The sequence below is a fragment of the Anopheles gambiae genome, chromosome 2 (assembly GCF_943734735.2).
Source record: "Anopheles gambiae chromosome 2, idAnoGambNW_F1_1, whole genome shotgun sequence".
Classification (NCBI taxonomy): Eukaryota; Metazoa; Arthropoda; class Insecta; order Diptera; family Culicidae; genus Anopheles; species Anopheles gambiae.
Genome location: NC_064601.1, coordinates 102,247,035 through 102,263,958, shown reverse-complemented (window position 1 = coordinate 102,263,958; position 16,924 = coordinate 102,247,035). Strand labels below are relative to the sequence as shown.

Genomic DNA, 16,924 nt, shown 5'->3' with positions numbered 1-16,924 from the left:
CCAGCGGATGGTCGTTGTATTATCCCTTATCGCACAGCAACCGTACCTTTGCCATATGTTCAGAGTGTCTAATCCGGCAATTACATCACATGCACGTATTTCCACCCCTGCTGTTCCTCGATCGAATGGGAGATTTTGAAAGGAATCAACTATATGCTAGGATGTAGAGGAGTAAGACGAAACACACACTATGTTACTGTGTTAGCTTAATGGGGTTCTGAGAAATTTGATCTTTATTGGGTAAGAATAATTAGCAAAGTGTAGATTGTACGACTCCGAGAGCATATAATTCACTCTAATTGGTTTCTTCTAGCTCTTGTGCAGATCTGAAAATTTGCAGATTTGAATTAAATTAAATAAAAAATGTTTAGAAATGTTTGATTAACCTACGATTTCACTGGAGCAAGGATACAATTGCAGATTTTGTAATTGTAAACTAGTCAACTTTATTCACGAACATCTTTTATTGATTTTATAATCTTTTTTAATTCATACGAAACGCCTTTAAACTAAAAAAATAAACACAATTTCATTAGGATTTGCAGCAAAGTGGTAGAAGTTTAAAGGAAAGCACAGGCAATAAAAAAAAGTTGTACAAACTGGATAGAATTACGAGTAATGTAAACAGCAACAAATTTTAATGCCATAAGGTGCAACCATTCAATAATTATGTTGATAAATAAAAAAACAATCGGTTCATGATTAATTATTTCGTTAATTTACACTAGGTTTACGGAACCCGTCAATTTGACGAAATATTAACTTTCAAGTGAAATATGAAGAATACCTTTGGTTTTATCACGATTTTAAATTTCAAAAAAATAAATAAAAATATTTGATGTATTATTTGTATGACGTTATTAGTTCAATCATACTTTGTATTACTTCTCTCGTTGTCGTAGAAATACTTTTGAACGTTTTTTTTGTCGTATAAAATAAACTTCAATAGACAAAAGAAGAAATTACTCTTCACGCAGCCAAGCTAAGCATCTTACCGCATCCGAAACCGCCCTTGTGAAAGAGAAATCGCACCAAGCCCTTATCATAGTACCCATACTCTTCACTTCCTGAAGCTCAAGCTGTACTCACACTCCCGCTTAAAAATGCAAGAGAAAAGCTTCTCAATGCAATCATGTCACTCCGGGGGTCACTTACAGCCGCCGCCGGCAGTCATTAGCGTGATTACGCAGTGTGGCCATCACCTTCTCTCTAACACCCTTGCACAGTGTACAAACGCAGTTCAGTATACAACAGGGCGAGGGTTAGGAACAAAATTGACGTCCCCAAAATGGGAGGTTTCATTGTAAGCAATAGCACACGTAGTGAGAAATTTTGATTACTTTAAGCTATCACGAGGCTGTAGTCAATTGTTAAAATCATACTTTTAAACAAAATGTAAAATAAATAAACGATATCTTAGTAAAACTTAGTACAAGAGAGTAATGTAGCAAACTCATTACAAAAACTTTAAAGCGATGAGAACTGCATGACATCACGAATTTAGCAAAAACACACGCAGGACGTTGTTGTTTCGAGTTTACGGAAAACAACAGCAACTTAAACACGAAACAAACACAAGCGTTGTTTGTTTTTGTTTGTTTTTTTTTTTGGCGGTAGTCGGATAAGCACGTTCTTCCTTTACTGTTCCTAAGTCAACAGTCCCTTCGTGCTTGGGACCATATAGCAAACATATTATGACACAGCATTTCAGCGTTAAATAACCACTGTAGAAAGTCTTCCCAGACAAAAAAAAACGAACTAATTCAACAGCATTGAGATGTAATTTAAAAGAAAATCGTTTGAAATGAACATCAGCTAAACGTCCCCCTTTCCACGAAACTCTCCCACAACATTAATCAAACGAGATGAATCAATCAATCAGCCCTGGCCCACCCGTCACGGGAGTTACATTCAACAAAGTTTTACAATTAAAGTTTGTATTTTTTTCTCCCCTGCAACGATTTTGCTCCTTTTCGAATAAAGACACAACTCACAACACTCGCTTCGTACCAAAGCGATACCTTTGCTTATCAAACAATGCAACGGTTTTTGCACCTCATCAACGGCTGCACACGTTGGCCACATTGCAGGTGGCTGCGATGATTGATGCACCACCAAAAGTGCATTGTTTTGCGGGCGTGTGTGCCTCGAGCCGGCACGCTCTCATCGACTACGGCCGCCATCCAACCATCGTGAAAGCGCATCCGGTTGCAGCTGCCCCGAAACACACCAACTCCGATCGGTTTCCCTTTCGATAAGCGCATCTTCACGCTGGGCTGGGCTTCGTTTCGCAAACGCCGCTGCTGGTGAAATCCGCGCGCATAACCGTTTATAGTCGCTTATCAAAGCGTTGCGAAAAACGGCAGAGCGAGTACAGCGGATGGCTGTTTCGATGGGCCGGATATACCATTTTTGCTAACCGCACCGCGACTCTCGCGAAGCCGTCCGAAAGATGGTTCCTTAAAGTGAGGGAAATAAATCGAACTCGTGCGCAGCAAAGAGACACATAATCGAGTGATTGAATTGTACCCGCGCTCCGGAATTTGCCAACGAAAGCGACCAAGTTGATGGTCCGGTGTGGCATTAGAGGCATTCGCATTTCGGGTGTTCGGTGGCTGACGAGGGGGATTGTAGCGTTGGCAGCCAGCGCCAGGCTCATAGATTTACAGCCAGCATCGAAAGCCGAAAAGCGCAAGATCGTGTCCGCGGCGTACAATCGGCGTACCATCTTTCGTGACTCAGGTGAGAAGGTTAATAGAGTTTCACTTTTACTTTCATGCCTTCCCTTCCCTCCCCATGGCTTCTGCTCGCTAATCTGCGCTCCCGTCGTTCATGAGAGGGGGCGCGCGCGGTGTGCCTTTCCTATGTGATATGCTTTTCTCACGTGCTTTTGCTGCTGACCTTTGCTAACGGTGCAACTAGCGAGAGTGTTGAGGGATGGTTTTTTTTTGCTACCTTCTGCAGGCTTTGTGTGCGAGTTGTCAATTTCAAATTTGACGTTTCCATTTAACAATTCAGGAGGAAATAATAGACGCGTACGTAAAGCGTGCGCTCGGCCGGTGCCGCAGAAAATCGATTCCGGAATGCTATCATATCGTAAAATGGCACCAGGGCGCTGAACAAAGGCAGACCTGCGATGATGCTTCAAAATTGAAGATTGAAAGGGTTTGTTAATTATAAGAAGTGAGGACAATTCAATTTACAAATCCTTTTATCTACGATAGAGGTATGCTTTGTACATTATGATTTAAAACGTACATTCTTGTTTTATCTTAATCTAATCTTATTTATTTCATATATAAACCGACGGACCATCGTGTCTAATCGGCAACCTTATAATTAAATTAAGGAGCATATAAATAAACATCTAGTTATAAGCAAACATTACATGTGACGTAGACGCAATTTCTCCTTGAACGTGGAAGTAGACATATTAAAATCGAACAAATCTAACACTTCATTGAACTCGAGGGACATACGTATAATAGGGTGTCCCTGGCTATGGTTGTTGCGGGTACGCGGTACACGGAGATGGAAATTGGATCTAAGAATCCGACAGGGAGCGAACAAATTGATGCTGGTTAGTAATGCCGGGGAATCGATCTCTCCGTTAAGGAGCCGAAATATGAAAAGGCATTGGGCGTTTTTACGTCGAGAGCAGAGTGGTTCAAGTCCGAGAAGCAGACACCGCTGATGGTAGGTGGGCCGAGCGTGGTGGGATTGCCATGGAAGGAGTCGAACCGCGTACCTGGTGAGTCTCCGTTGAATGGCTTCGAGGCGATTGATGTCACCAACGCCAAGCGGGCACCAGATCGGACAGCAGTACTCCAGGCACGACCTTACGATGGCACAGAAGATCGACTTGACGCACATGGGATCGGTAAACTCGCTACAGGTCCGCGTAATTAAACCAAGTAGCTGATTTCCCTTCGCAACAACGCTATCAATGTGAGGGCGAAATGACATCTTCTGATCGAGTAGCACCCCCAGATCACGGATACATGTCGTGCGAGCCAAAGCCGTGTTGAGCATAGTGTATGTAAACGTGATGGGGTGACGGGCTCTGCTGAATGATATACACTGGCATTTATCAGCACACACTTGGAGAGTGTTTCTGCTGCACCAGCTATCCAGATTCTCAAGGATCGTTTGAAGGTGTACACAGTCACTGTCGTTTCTAACTGGAGCGAATATTTTTACATCGTCGGCGTACATTAGGTGTTGGCCTGGCGGTAAAACGAAAGATAGATCATTTATATAGATGAGGAAGAGTAGCGGTCCCAAATTACTCCCTTGAGGCACACCGGAGGAGCTGGTGAAAGAGTGAGAACGATGAGATCCTATACTTATGTAGTACGAACGACCAGTTAAATATGAACGCAGCCAGGTGATGTGCCAGTCGAGGAAACCGAGTTTTTTTAGCTTCGAAAGTAGAATATCATGAGAAATACTATCGAACGCAGCCCTGAAGTCGATATATACTGCATCAACTTGAGTACCACGATCCATGTTGTCGAAGCAGTAGCCAACAAATTCAGCAAGATTTGTGGTGGAAGATCTCCTTGGGAGAAATCCATGCTGACTAGGGCTCATATAGTTTTGAACTGCTGTGAGTAGCGGATTGTATAGAATGAGCTCAAACACCTTTGCACAAGCGCATAGGGATACAATGCCACGATAATTACTAGCATGAAGTCGACTGCCTTTTTTATGGATAGGAATCATTCGCGCGTGTTTCCAGGACTCAGGATACGTGCCACGCATAAGGGAATCATTAAATATTTTGGCAAGAATGGGTGCGAGTGATTGACGGCAGTGCTTCAATATGTATGCGGGAATATTGTCAGGTCCAGATGATGTAGATGGTTTTATATCGTTGAGTGTGCGCGCAATTAATGCTTCGTCAATTGTGGGTATAATAAAATCGATAGCATCCGATGGAGTATTGCGGGTGGCCTCTGCTAGTGTGTTAGGATTGTGAACAGGAAGGGTGAATGCATCAGCGAAACGATTGGCGAGAGTGTTGCAAATATCGGATGTATCGATACTAGTTTGGCCATTGTAGCTCATTGACGGAGGGATACTTCTTATATTGCGCCGTTTGTTCCAGAAGCTCCAGAACCGTGTCGGCTTAGAAAATAGCTGCCTTTCAGTACGGCGAATGAAGGAGCGGTAGAGCACACGATTATGTCGACGATAATTGTTCAGTGCATCGAAAAAAATTCTCCTATGCAGCGATGATCTCGTTCTACTGTAATCCGCGTAGGCTTTTGATTTTATTTTTTTCAACCGTCTTAAAGATGCATTAGACCAATCGGGGCCAGGCTTTCGTTGAGCAACAGGAACGCAGGAATTAATCGCTGAGCGCATAAAAACGCTAAAGCAATCGGTGGCTTCGTCGATAGTGGAAAAGTTGGAGCAGTCAAAATCTCAAAATCATAACACAAGTTATAACTTGTGTCGCCTCACGTAGACGATTGATTTCGAGTTATTCTTTAAGACACACAACAATACTCACAACAACTAAGATCTGAGGTCCTAACGGTATCAAATAACAATTCTTCATATTTAATGAATTTCTGATTATATTCAATGCTGTGTAGTGAAGATTGATAAATTGTTGATGTTTTCACGCACTTCACTCTAACACAGAAATGTGTAATTTGTGCAAGTTAATCATACAAATGGAGTATTTAATATTTTCTTTAACTTAAGTTATCGAACTACTTATAGTTATAGAACTTTAACTATTTTCTATAACTATAACTAAATCCTAATAAATTATTCAACAATGGTGCCCTTCACGATTCTAGTCAGTATTTTGTATAGAGTTTGACAGGTGAAAGTTGAAATCATGTAAACACTCCATACAAAACCACACACAAAACTAGCCTGCAATTTTCAGTCTAGATTATTGTAGCCTCAAAGCTAGAATTAGATTCGAGTACCTGCTCAAAAAATGGCAAAACAAGGAGGTGTTTACATTTATCACAAGGCTCATTAAGGCCCGTGTATGTGCTCCATCGCATGCGATTTTATCGCACGTGCTGTCAAACGCTTTTTCGTATAATATTGGGATATTGCGGATGATTTTAATAATATAACGATTGTGAAAAATTAAGTTGAGATTGTTCCTACAAAACACCATACATTTAGTTTGACAGATAAAATCGGAAGCGGCGTCCGACGAAATCAAAAATTTTTGATTCCGTCGTACGACGAAATCGCACGTCCGACGTTATCTGTCCAATCACATATAAAATTATGACAGGCCTTCCGATAAAATCGCCTCCGATGGAGCACAGACACGGGCCTAAAGAGATCTGGTGATGGAACCCAGATCAAAGTGTATGTAGTCCAGGTGGTCTCATAGCATGTTTTTTTATAACAAAATCTGAATATCACTATTTTGTTGGGTGAAAACTTTTATTCAAACGAACTTTCTGGAGGCTTGACGAATACTCAAAACACTCTTGAAATCTTCATTCAGAAACAGAAGCGATAAAAATTAGCCTTCTAAATTCATACACCATGGAAAAAGCCTACCTGTATACCCACTTAGATAGCTGCTCGAAAACTGCTATACAATACTAACAGCTGACAGGTTGAAATTTCAGCCTACGAACTTAAAACGGAAAGGGCCCTAATATTGGATCATGATAATCATTAAAGAGATTAAAAGATTAACTCTTTGATTGAAAAATATTATTGTTATTGATATTGTGTGATAAAATATTTAAACATTGCTAGAATTTTATGCCAGTGCGATGAGCGTTTATTTGGATGAACAATCTATTACACAAAATGGACAAGAATTTAATGTACAGTCTTTCCCCGAGTTACGCGACACTCGAGTTACGCGAATTCGAGTTACGCGAATTTTTATTTTTTCACAGTTCAGATGTCAAATCAGTACAATTTTCTCCATCAATTGTCAAATGAAAAATAATTACCGATAAATAACCAAATTTTCTACACCAATTGCATCAAATATGTATTAAATTACATAAATGAACTAAATTCAATCAAAAATTATGATAAATAAAGTATATTTTTGCTGTAACATGTGATATTCGACTTACGCGAAAATCCGAGTTACGCGAATGTCTCCGGAACGCATTATTCGCGTAACTCGGGGAAAGACTGTATTTATATATTTTCTTCAAATCACTCAACATCATTCTTCAATATCACAAGTCATTACAACAAGTTCAATTATCTCTTCAATTGAATACTTTTTTCCTTGCGCAAACTGTTCCCAACCACTAGAAATGAATAAAAGACAAAAGAAACTACAGCAGTGTACACCTCAACCTGGCACGCCCCAACCTGATTAAATTTCTTTTTTCTCCCAATCAACACCAGCTAAATGGCTTATTTCCTTTCCGGCGTGCATTGCGGGCATTAAGGGTAAGGAAACCCCGAAATGCTCCAAATTATTCATCCACCAAATTTCAATTCCACTCTTCCGCCCGTGTCACACGGGCGCGAATTGATAGCTATCAGCGGGCGCTTTCGTTCTCACCATTTGCTCGTTGCACCAGCTTTTTCACCACCCCTTTACACATGCCCAGCTCTCGCCAGGTTGTGGTGTGCAGTGCATGCCAACCTTACGAACACACAGACACACATGAGCGATAAAAAAAAGCCTCATAAATCACTCACGAACTGGGTGACTGGGTATGGTGCCGATGCGAGTTACGGGAGAAAAATTCACACTATTTCGAAATGTTTTGCCGACTTTTTTTCCCCGCTCTGCCTTTTCGGACAATCTATGAAATTTCTACACTCATCCGCTCTTTGGATAAGGCAAAAAAACGAATATACAGAAGCCACTGGCTGTGTGAAATTGTACCGCCAGGTTTGGGACGGACCGCTCGTGCTGGTGCACCGTGGCCGTGAACCGCCCGGTGGAAATACGGTGGATAATGGAATAATTCAGGAAATGACTTAATTACTAAACATGGAATTTCGGAACCGGGCATGATGCCACCGCCAGCAAACCGTCATGCACTGGCATGTGTTGCGATTTTTATTTCGACCCTTCCCTGCCCGGCTTGCCGTTGTCACGGGGTTTTATTTCGTTTTTTTTTTGCAAGCTTTGCCTCATTGCCATTGGTACAATAAATTTTTCAACGCCTGTTCACACCATTTTGCTAACCAGCAGAGGGAGCAGCAAAAGACAACGTCGGCTGCGGGTCGATAGTGGCCGCGGTGAGGTTAATAGTGTACGATGGATTGGGACACACCGGAAATGAAAAACCGGCGGGCCACATTGGCTAAGCCGCAGCCACTGCACGCCGATGAATAATTGAGCGGTGGAATGAAATATTCGTGTCACGTGTTTAGCGTGCAAAAGGGATGAATGGTGGAAATGGTGGGCTCCAAAAATTTGTACCAAATTGGTTGTGCAATGTTCCGCTGGGTTCATTCACTAGTTGTTTTTCACAAATATAATGAAACGTAACAAGCTTTTTTTTAATAGTCCTAATAACATATAAAATCATAAACATAAGAGAGCAAATAAACTTACATCTTCTTTCGATGTTAAATTTTATGAATGCAAAACAAGAAAAAAAACATATCAATAGGAAAAAATGCAAAGTAATAAAAAAAGAAAACAAAAGAAGAAGCGAAAAATTATTAGATGAAATGATAATTTTATGGAAGAAAATAAAAAAAACTAGAAAAAAACTTGTTTAATAATGCGAAATCTAAAATTATTTTACAAAAAATACCATTAATGCAAAATGACACAAAAAAAACTGGCAAATGTTGTCCATCTAGTAAGCTGTCAACATTGACAACTGTCATCGATCGATATTCCTTTCATCTGAAGCCGGTTTGGCGGGGCAGACGTGTGGCCGTGTTCAGCGCTCAACCACTGCAACCCCAACGCATCCAATGATTAGTGAAGGTGGTTGCATTTGGTGGAGGTTTCAGGAAACGAACGAAAAAAAAAACACCAATAGCTACACAACCAATCCAATCCCCCCCCCCCCCCCAGAACTACCCCACTTTAAGCCCACCTCATAAAATGTCACACCCGAGTGGGTCGTCGTCGTCGTCGTTGTTGTTCTTTCGGCCCAACTCGTTTCGCTTCGCCTCGCCACGTCAAGTGAAAGAAACACCCGCTTGAAAACCAAGCGCACAGTCCTGCAACTGGACATGGGGTTAGTATATCTCTCTCGATCTCAATGCAGCGCGCTGGCAAATGCCCAACCGAAACCTCCACCAGGACAGCGGAGTGTGTGGAATGATTTATGCTAATAAAGCGCGTACACATTTTGCAATATAAATAAAGAAAAATAAAAAATACGCCAGCGTACTTTTGACCGGTGAGCAAGCGTGGCGTCCCTGCATTTGGCTGCCAGTTTCACGCGGCTCGACCCGAGTTGGCGCGAGTTGTTTTCCTTCAGCTGTACGGGGAGCCTTTTTGCATTGGAAACGATCGTGGCGGCCGCACTGTACATGCAGCAGTGCATGTTCCCTGCACATGCATCAAGCACGACGAAACCAGATTGAGCAACAGGCAGGGCAATTCAACCGCACCGACACACATACTCGATGTTGTCCGTCTAGTTCGTTTGATTTCTTTTTTTTTTAAACGAGTGACTCTAATGGACTAATTATGAACGGTGCGAGCTCGCTCGTGGAGGTGTTTGGCGGTGCGGGTCAAAACGAGTTGAATAGATGGCGGTTTAAGAGGGGCAAGAAAAAAACCTATAATGATTTGCAATTCAAAACGACGAAAATGTCATTTTGTGCATACTGTCACAGCGATATTTAATATAATTAGTGTGTGAGTGTGTGTGTTTGTAGTTTGGCAAAGCAAAACAGAGAATGAACTAGATGCTGCCAACTTCATGAAGGTATGATTAACTACCCATAATGAACCTATTTGGGCCATAGTCTTGAGCTACATCTTTAGTTTGATTAGTTGATTTGGTGAAACGTTTTGATTGCGATATCACTGTTTTTTTTTTTCAAAGATAAGTTTTTATCAATTTATATTTTTTCTTTTAATGTTGACACTTACAGCATGTCTTTGATTGTTTATCATTTACTTTATGTTTCTACTGTTTTATTCTTTTTTGTCTTTCACTAACTTTGAACTAAATTTTGATTTGGTTCTTGTTTTGTTTCTTGGTTTTTCTATTAACCTTTATTTTGGTAAAATATTCTACATAGATTTGGCTTTAGAAATTCGTAGTTATTAAAACAAAACTTAGGAGAAAAACAAACAGACATTTCAGCCTGTCTATAGAACAATATTCATCATTCAGGTTCTTTAATTCTTCATGATTGAGCATGTCGAAGGTCAGCGATTGTTTACATATTTTATTGACTAAAATAATCTGAGGCCGAAAATCTGAGGCTGAAAATCTGAAGGTTTTTAGTTTGGCGTGAGATTTTGTACGGAGCGTTCACATGATTTACAGCTACCAACTGTCATGCTTCATACAAAACAATTTGCTAGTATCGTAAACCCCCCATTGCTGTGACATATGCTTATATTAATTCTCTTTCCAAAAACATTGTACATAGAATTCGTTAGTTTATTTCATATAAAACGAAAATACTCATGTATTATTCTACTTGCCAGAACCATCAGTTTGATTGCGTCGCATGACTACGCACACACAAAAAACTGGCATTACCGCTGAAAACTTTCCCGCGCAATCATTAATTTAGTTAAAATCATTTTCACCGTCCACTGATAACGGACCCGACCAGGCAAGAAAAGTTGTGACAAGTTGTACTGTAACTTTTTACCATCGCACCCTCCCAAAAAAACATACAAATTGTGCAGCTTCCGACCGATGGCACAGAACCTATCGGTGCACTCTCTTATCCGGCGAATCTAGAGTAGCAACGTTTTACAACACCGCGCCCAATCTGGCGTGGGCCAAAGGTGGTCGTGATTGCATGGGAGGGTGACCACCCTGCAACACACCTTGAAAGCACAATCAAACTTCTGGCACCGTGCACGTTCACGCGGACGACAAAATGGCCAGATAGATCGTGCCGCTGCCAGTTGCCGTCTCCAGTGGGTAGTTGGAGGCTAGTTGTAAATCAAGGTTGCACAAACTTCAAATTTAGTTACCTTTCATCAAGCTTGGTGTTACGTGAAGGGAGCACCGTAAGGCTATCGGGTCGGAAGGTGATAACTTTTCCGATTTCAGGAACCACAGACAGCTGAGCTGTACGCAGTTGGCAAAGTGGTAGCGAAAGCGCAGAGTCAACATTCGCGCACGGCAGGTGAAATGTCTGCAAAAGCGTGAATAGTGTTCTGGATGGAAAGGCGTGATTGCAGGGTTTATTGGGTCGATTTGCGTGTAAAGAAAATGTCTTTGTTACATCAAAAATAAGAAGTCAGTTATATTGGAAAGAATACTTTTTTGTCTCTTTGTTTTTATTCGTTTTAGTTTTATCTACAAAATTGATTCCACTTATGATTGAACTTAATATCTACATACCCATTTTCTATCATACCAACATCATCCCCCAGAACCCTGCAACAACGTACACCAAAAATGCCAAAAACCCAAACTGCTGGAGTGCAGCAGAGCTCCAGAAGTTTGATTGATGGTGGGGAAACGTTTGCTGTTAGCTGCGTCGAAAATGGAGGAGCGCTTGCATCGGAGCTTTGCAGTCCATTTGCAAAATCCGGAGTTTATGTGTTTCGACTAGCCAAAAATCGAACGCCAGCGTGAGAAGCACATTAACACCCGATGGCTTCGAACGACTTGATGTGCTATCAGACGGGGCCGGAGCGGGACAAATTCCCCCTTTTGTTTGCTCATTGATTAATGCACAACGGCTCCGATTGACAGACGTTCATCCGCCGAGCTCGATGGATGGTGCTTTTTTGCTCGTGCGAGCGCTAGATGCTGTAGATCACACCTCACCATCGCATTGACTCGCTGCGTCCAATATCCGGGAACAGTTCTGCGCGAGAGCACAGGGATTGCAGCAACTGTTGAAACCGCTTTTTTGAACCGGTGAGCTAACCAGAACCGGGTTAGCAGAGTTTATGATCATGGCTCAGCGCGTTCCGTGGATTGCAGATTTACGGGACAGACTGTGGAAGTCTTGCCCCTTTTAAACGTGATCGTATCACGAATGACGAATGGAACACGGACGGCGTTTGTTTGTTTGTGCGAAAAAGGTATTTGCGCTTAACGCACTAATACCACGCCGAAACTGGTCAAGGGGAGTTAAGCCACTTCCAAAGTATTAGATTGTACAGCTGAAAAATAGCATTCAATTATGTTACACAGTATAAGCTTCAAAAAATCATTTTAAAAGAACGATCAGTTACATCAGTTTCAACGAAACACTAACATCTTTCGTTAAGCTACTCTCTGGTAGTAGTTCATATGCACACATCAATTCTCATAGCTGAAGTTACATTAGTAATCAATGTAAACTGTCAAGGTTAACAATTGTTTTCTAAACATCTAGTAACATCTAGTCGTTGAATAACAGCTAATCTCAATCATTGAATAATATTAATACCAACAATATTTATAACATAAATGATAACGAAAGGTTCTTGATTAGATCTTGTAAATAGTCAAGAAAGATCAATGGAGCTTATTTCTGGGAGCGAAAATACTTACAGATAATTGAAAAATCCTTGCGATTCATTCGTTCAGTTTGATTCAGTTTGAAAAGTCTGAAAGATTCTTACCTGAAAATAGAAAAAAATACATTATTAGTACGTGCTCTCTTTACAGTCTTTTTATAATCTTTGAATCTATGTTTGTTTTCAGTGACACAGCAATGTCTCATCTAATATAAAAAGTCAAATGTTTAAGCAAACTAAAATATAGTTCAATATCACATTCCATTTTCGTAAACATCTACCCCATGATGCACTTTTACCACCACTAAAGCAGGCTGTCTCCATCCAAACATCGACGAACACCCATCCTGACACCGTTCAGCTTCCAATCCGATACCGTAATCGACCCACTTTCCTCGGCAAATGGTGATTCCCTCTCGACAGCCCTCACACACAAAAAAAAACACGATTTCTGTTTCACTTACCACTCTAATGCCGAATGCAAAAGGAGAACCGACCGCATCCCACTCATCGGAAAGCTGTTGCAGTAACGCAGTAAGGAGAAAAAACACACAAACACACCAAACAACCGGTCCAAAGCACTGCGGCTAGGAAGTCGCTCACACACAACACGCTGCAAACATTTTCCGCCTGCAAACCGTTTTGAAGGGTTAAAACATTCCTCCACATGGCGGCGGCCCGGTTTGCGATTGGACCGGGGGTGAACAATTTCAAAATTTGCTCTTTAACACCGCTTCCCAGAGGGCGAGTGTGCGCTGGCACCGCAAAGATTCGAGAGAACATCGGCACAAAAACGCAAACAAGCACGCTCCTCTGCTAGGGCCCCCCGAAAAGCTCCGTTATGGACATCCAGCCCCAGCCAGCCCCGAAGGGAAGGTTGCTCAGGCTCGTTAATCAAAAACTATGCTACTCCGGTTTTCGTTTATTAACACGCCCGGACCGTTTATTAGCACACCGTGCTATCATGACTGGCGGGGAATGCACACACACACACACGTACGAGCGTGGGGCAGGAAACGATGATGTTACACACTCCCGACCTCCAGAGTCCATTCCAGCACGGGCAGTTCTTGGCCCTCGGGGCATAGTGGTGCGCGGAAGAGGCACTTCTGCCCAAACTACTGCTACTGCTACAACATTCTTTTGCTCTCAGCAGCAGACAAACACGAATGCAAATGCCTCCTTCTATTGAAAACGGCTTCCTTCCATTCTGCTGCGAAGCTTTCTTGGGCGTTTGGCCTTCCTTCTCCCCAAAAAAACACAACAACCTTCCAACCTGCAGCCTTCCAGAAGCGGTGTTGCTTTTGGAGCAGCTGGAAATAGTTGAGATTGTTCACTCAATCTAAGATTTCGATCTTTTCGCTCGCTTGCTATGCCCCTCCCTCGGTATGCCAATTCTGTCCATTTGCATTTTCGGACTGTTCGGTTTGCTTGACCGGTGCCGTTGATATTGGTTCAGCCCTCCTCCCTATTACTCGGAATTCAATCGACTGTACGAAGCAGCAAGAATCAGCTTCAAGTTCTAAAGTAAATAAACTTTGCAATCTAAATAAAAGTTCGTCTATTCCATGTAAGTAGTTTCTTCTCCAGTTCCACATCTCCCATCGCTTTTGCTTCTTCTCTCACCACTGAGCAGGGTGGATAGAAGGGCACGAGCTATGCAATTTTAATCAACCGATTCCAACCTCTCTCCCAGCCACCGATAGAGCAATCGATCCGTTTCTCCCTCGTTTCCGGCTGATTGGAGTGCGCGTGAGTCAGCGGCAGGAAGCACATTTAGGAACCGGTTTCCAAGCCAAGCGGGTTGAACTGTAGCGACCAGGGGCACCGAAATGAAGTCATACCGAACCGTAGCAAAAAAAGCAAAACGCTTTTCCACTCATAACCTTAAATAGAGGTCACCGGTCCGGTTCATCGAGATGCATCGTCGTAAAACGGTTGAACTCCGCTCGTTGAGCACGTCTGTAGTAATACGGCAAAGATAACGATTCATAACCCGCTCCACCTTATCCCGATGCGATGGTCTACGTTCTACGTTCCAACCCTGTGTGTGCTACTTTTCTGTGTGTCCAAACCTGTGGGTCGATGAGAATCTCTGCGATGAGGAGACTGTTAAGCTCTCGCTCTCTCTCTTTCTCCCCGCATCTCGCGGTCAGGTCTCTGGGTGAGCCGGTTTTCCGGCCCGTTGCGTCGAAGAAGCCATCGCGACGTCTGCCGAAAGAAATGGGTCATCGCGGCAGCATGGAGCACAGGAAGTTCGCATCGCACGAGGGCATCGTGATCAAAAGTGGAGCCAACCAGCATCGATCCGAGCACACACTTCGGGGGCTGATTTCCCTTTTTTGGAATTGCTACCATCCCTAGCTCATCTCTCTCTCTCTCTCTCTCCCTATCGGTCAATATTTCTTTCGAACGGCATTTTTGTGGATCTTGTTTGATCTTGTTCGATCGCAAGCCTACTTAGCAGGTTCATGCAAACTGGAAGTGAAGTTTAAAGGGAAGCAGGGAAATGTGAGCGGAGTTCGTTTTCATTTGTGATAATTGTTTACTAAATACCTTGGATGTCTATAGCATTCAATTAGATATTTGTTGAAGGAACTATTTGGATTACTTTACACAATTTTACCATTCGTAAACTCGAACTGAAATTCTTTCTAAATAACAAAGAAACCAATCTAAATCAATTTAAATGTGTTCGTGTAAGTATTAACAAGTACATGATAAAATGACGTTGTCGTATAAAAACATGGTCACACAGCGAAGAATTTGTCAAGAACTATATGCACAACATGTATAGACAATAACAGAAGCATGCCAAAATGCCTCTAGAATATCTTGAAGGAAGATATTCAAACAATTTCGTTGAATTCTTAGGAACTTTTGAAGAGTTCAAATTGATTTAGACTCTGAAATTCTAGTAATCAATTTTTGCTGTTCGCAGTAAACTTTTGTGTTTTGATGTAGCATTAAACATATCAAAAATAAATAAAAAGAAGCAAGAGAAACAAAAACTTTATTTACAGTAACCAAAGCTCTTATCTAAACGATCAATAAAACATTACAACATTCATTACAACACACGCAAAATACAGCAAGTAAACTACGAAACTCTTTACCACAAAACTATTCTATTTTGTCAATTTCGTTGAATTCTTAGGAACTTTTGAAGAGTTCAAATTGATTTAGACTCTGAAATTCTAGTAATCAATTTTTGCTGTTCGCAGTAAACTTTTGTGTTTTGATGTAGCATTAAACATATCAAAAATAAATAAAAAGAAGCAAGAGAAACAAAAACTTTATTTACAGTAACCAAAGCTCTTATCTAAACGATCAATAAAACATTACAACATTCATTACAACACACGCAAAATACAGCAAGTAAACTACGAAACTCTTTACCACAAAACACAACAAAAGCAGATTTATTTCACCTGAAATGTCTTTTAAATCTTTCCACCATCATTTACCAACCACAACACAAACACACACACACACACAGCGCATCTATTACCGTTCCGGAGTTTTATTTCTTCCGGTAAGCTTTGCTCAACTTCCTCACCATGCGCCACCTCCGCTGAAACTCCTGGCACCACGGTGATGGCTATTACTTTTTCTCTCTCTCTGTTCTCTTTTCGATCGGTAATGGTGTGGATAAACGTACCACTGCACCCGATGCTGAAACTATTTTCCGCACCAACTGCGGGATCATTTGAATTGGCAATGACTTACCGGGAAAGGAATTTTCTTCACCTTCCCGCGGCAAATCCCGCGGCGCAAGTTCGCAGCGCCCGCAATCAAACCATCAACCCCCGAATCCCCTTTTTGTAAGGGATTGTGGCATCGAAATTACATGGCCACCGGGTGCAACACCGCACCAACGAACGCTGGTGGCTTAAGCAAAGCCAATTTGGAGGTTTTATTTTATCTCGCCCCGGCACGATTTGCTTACCGAGCGAGCGGCAGCGGCTGGGTCTACAAATCAATCAAACTTCACTCACGCCTCGGTCGCACAATAAAGTGGTCGATATAAACGGGCCTCCGTTGGCCCGATGCATACATCTTGCGGTGTGGGATGCGTCGAAGGAACAAAAACCAAAGAAAAAAGATGGTCGTAAAAGTGAGCGTTGTTTGCCAATCCGGGTTCGTCTCTTGTGTGCGAGTTGAGAAACAAAGCAAACAAAGCAACAAAAACAACAAGTAAGGCTATGTTAAGCCCATCCATCCCAAGACGGCCTGCCGGCAAAGCTGCAAAAGGGCTGGGAAAATGAACGCGCGCGCCCGCGCGAGAAAACTAAGCTCTTCTATTTCAATCCCCGCCGTGCGCTCGGGCAA

General features: G+C 42.0%; 1 protein-coding gene across 6 annotated transcripts in view; it reads right to left on the bottom strand.

Annotated features, from left to right (window-relative positions):
- Window positions 1-16,924, bottom strand: part of LOC1277109 (serine-rich adhesin for platelets) — a 151,136-nt gene that overhangs the window by 91,523 nt on the left and 42,689 nt on the right. The window contains exon 1 of one of the 6 annotated variants that reach the window (XM_061650691.1): window positions 12,627-12,673. The exons of the other annotated variants lie outside the window; for them this stretch is intronic. The gene's annotated coding sequence lies outside the window, so the exon portion shown is untranslated. Of the gene's footprint in view, window positions 1-12,626; window positions 12,674-16,924 lie in introns of those variants that run through there. 6 annotated transcript variants of the gene reach the window in all.